Genomic DNA, 3,662 nt, shown 5'->3' with positions numbered 1-3,662 from the left:
GCCCACATAACTTTGATTTTCAGCAGCAATGCAAAAATGGGGGAAATAACCTTTGCAGCCCTCCATACCCATAGCTTGGGGAAGGCTGCTCAGTTTCACGGGTGAAAGACTTAAAGAGTCAATGAAACCCCACAGTGCAGCCCACCTGCGCCCTGCAAGTTGCCACTGGAATGAGGTGGGAGGGAGGGAAAGAGAAAGATGTGGCATGTCCTCACGCAAGGAAGCCCTCGGGTGACCAGCCAAGGATTGCAGGGCTGGGAGCAGCTGGGCCCCTTCCTGTCAGTGCAGCCACTGGCAACCCCACCAGTGTGCCCCAGGACAGCATCACTCACCTGCGCTGCACCCATGCGGCACTCGAGCTGAGTCTCCTGCCAGCACTGTCACATTCCTGCCCCAGAAATCCTGGGGCCTCTCAATCCCAACACTCAGAAGAAGCCTCCGTGAGGGAAGGGTATGGCATAAACCAGGAAATGAAAAGGCGGCATTAGGAAAACAAGCACTCAGCCCGTGTCATTAGCTGGGAGGTTTTCCGTTCATCATGAGCACCTTAAAAAATTGTCCCTTCTGTAGAAGCTACCTCTGGGCCTGGGGCAGGTCGGGACCACTACAAAAGCCAGCCCAACCCCTCGTTCTCTCATCCACTTCTCTCACGTCCACCTTGGGAATCAGGTGAGTCTGAAGCCCTTTCTCCAGTGTTTTTTTTTTCACACAGATGGGCACTGCTCCATCCTATGCTGGGTCATGAGAGGGGGAAAAGGGGTGAAGGTCTTCCTCAGAGAGTGTCTGGAAATGGCTGAGGGAGCTTTTCTTTTTAAGAGACAGGCAGCAGTCTCTTTGGGCCTGATGATGCTCTGCATTTCCTTGCAAAGAGGATGTGGAACTTGGCTGAGGTTGTCCTTCTCTGAAAAGTTTGGCAGCAGCTTCGTTGGGCCTGGGTGATGCTTGCAGCACTGTGTCTGGTAACCGTTTTGCCTCACTGCACAGTTTCTAACTCACTGCTCAGCAGATGCCTTTGACATGTTTGTGGTGGCGTGACAGACTCCTGGCAGACTCTGCTCACATGTTCCTGTGCTCTGCTTCCTCCCTGTCCTCTTTCCCAGGTGCCTCTGCAGCCCAGAGACATGTCCTGCTACAACCAGTGCCTGCCATGCCGACCCTGCGGCCCAACCCCGCTGGCCAACAGCTGCAACGAGCCCTGTGTCAGGCAGTGCCAGAACTCCACCGTTGTCATTGAGCCTCCTGCTGTAGTGGTGGCCCTGCCCGGCCCCATCCTCAGCTCCTTCCCACAGAACACTGTTGTGGGCTCCTCCACCTCTGCTGCTGTTGGCAGCATCCTCAGCTGTGATGGAGTGCCCATCACCTCTGGGTCGCTTGACCTCTCCTGCATTGCCAGCCGCTACTGTGGCAGAAGGTGCCCCCCCTGCTAAAGCCACCAGTGACAGCCTGGACAAGGACCCCCAGAAACCTAGAAGCTGATGCTGGACTGAAGTCAGAGCTCCTGGCCATCAGTTTCAGAGAGGCTTAGAATCCTTTGCTGCCCTTCCATAGGAGGGCAGCTGGGGCCCTCTGAAAACATGGCCAAAGTTTAACTCCTCAGCCTTGCACTCTCTCCAATCTCTTTCTTGTCTTCTGTTCTTCTGGGCTCAAGACCCTCAACGCTGACGTGAGGCATCTACTGGCCCCTCTACTTTTGTATGGCAGACCTGAGGGATCTCCAACGTGACCAATGGGAGCAGATTTTTGGCAGCTGCTGTTGCTCCCCATGCTCTGGCCTCTTTCTCTACAAGTGAACTTGTTTCCCGCCTCAGAGTCATTAAAGTTTTCTGCATCACAGCCTCTGCCTCCACGGAAACTTTTTCTTGGTGGACATTGTCTCATAGTGCCAAGGAAGAAAGACATTGACTTGGGTGGCTCTGCATAAGGTGGGAGTACGAGCAGAAGAGGAAGGGGAGGGTGAGAGAGTAGAGAAGGGGTCCCTTTCAGTTACTGTCTCATGGAACTGAGGAAGACCTACTCAGCACCTCCCCAGACAGTGAATATCAGGCCCTGTGTTGCAGCATCTCTGCTCAGATACTGTCCCTTGGCTTCAGAGGATGTCCTGCAGATGGAGAGGTCATCCACTGCTTTCCCTTAGAGAGGAGCCCAGTAGTGCTGCAGGTTCTGGGAGGTCAGAATCTCAGAAGCCTCTGAAGAAGAGAATTGGTTCTGCTTTGGAGAGCTCTGTGCTGGGAAAAGAAGTTCATTCAGAACATAGCCCCAAACGATGCAGGAGTGACAATGGTGTGAGAAAAAGCCTTCAAAACAGTCTTCTCCTCATCCTTGCACTTGTCCCCTGAATGAGAGGGCATCATCTGCATCCAAGGGCAAGGATAGCTAGAGCAGGTCATCTATCTATCTACAGCCTGGTCTCAATGCAGAAGAATTGGCGCAGGGCCTGGGAAAGCCCATGAGGTATTACATGAGAAGGGCTTCAAGGATGGGCAGAGGGCATTGTCAAGAGCAGGTCCTCCAGATCTCAGCACACAGTCACAGAGACATTGGAGGGTCTACAAGGTGATTCTGAATATTTTCAAAAAATGTTGTAATCATTTAGTTCTAGGAAGGAACATGTTATTTTTGGTTTCCATCTTACTTTGAACTCTGAGCTCTGAGGGACACATCCCGGAGCAGATACTCTAAGAGACAGGTCTTCAGGAAACCCTGAAGAAGCTTTGTGCAGCAGGGAAATCCAGAAAGCAAAGAGCAGCAGCAAAGAAGCTTTGCCCAAACAGCAACAACCTTCTACATTGCCCACCAGCTCACCAGAGCCACTGGGCACAATATCCACATAACCCACAGTGAAAACAAGGGAACTCAAGACCTCAGCTCAGCATGGATCCCACAGCACAATAATGCCAACTACCTCCCACAGGGATACCCGCAAAGCAGAGCTGTGCTCTCACCCAGGTCTCTGGTCCCCACTCTCCTGCTGCCCAAAGTCTCCAGGGAACAAGCTGCAGTGTCTGGCCCTCCCGTGGTGACTCCAGGTCACCTCCAGCAGGGTGAGGGACAATGGCAAATCCTGTAAGAAGTTTCACCCTTCTTCCCATTCCCTGTCTGTTCAAAATGCTCCAAGGTCAGGGAAGGGAAGGGAAAAGGAAGCCCTGGCATTGCGGACATGCAAGAGGAATGGGTAACCAGTGCACGCTGCATGACATGGGCCAGCCAGGAGAGAGCCTGGGACACACAAAGAGAGGGAGTGGCATGAGACAGCTTTCATGTCCCTGCATCAACTTTGAATACTCCTGTGCCTTTGGGTGGCCAGGTCCCCAAATGTGTGCTGTCGAGATAGAGAAGAACTTCTGCAATGACATATCTGTGAAACACTGGGACCACACAGATCAGCAGAGAGAGACAGAGACAGGTGGACAGCTGGCAAGAGAGAAGGAAGACAAGGGGTCTAAAATGATCAGGAGAGGAGCTGTTCCTTCTTGCTCTCATCTTTTCTTTTCTATCAGTAACAGCATCTAGAGAAAGCAGGTGCAGAACCACCCATGTAGTTTGAGGTTTCCCAACATTTGCCAACAATCATTGAATGATGATTCAGCTTCCTGCAGAGAACTGTTGAGGGGTTGAGGGTCTCCTGGGAAGATGAATCCTGTCTCCAGTCAAAGCCAATTCTT

General features: G+C 52.3%; 1 pseudogene; it reads left to right on the top strand.

Annotated features, from left to right (window-relative positions):
* Window positions 1-636: 636 nt before the first annotated feature.
* LOC147527016 (feather keratin Cos2-3 pseudogene) lies at window positions 637-1,427 on the top strand (annotated as a pseudogene).
* The last annotated feature ends 2,235 nt before the right edge of the window (window positions 1,428-3,662 follow it).

This window comes from Tauraco erythrolophus, chromosome 25, assembly GCF_009769465.1.
Source record: "Tauraco erythrolophus isolate bTauEry1 chromosome 25, bTauEry1.pri, whole genome shotgun sequence".
Classification (NCBI taxonomy): domain Eukaryota; kingdom Metazoa; phylum Chordata; class Aves; order Musophagiformes; family Musophagidae; genus Tauraco; species Tauraco erythrolophus.
Note: the sequence above shows the minus strand (reverse complement) of the source record. Positions and strands in the feature narration are given on the sequence as shown.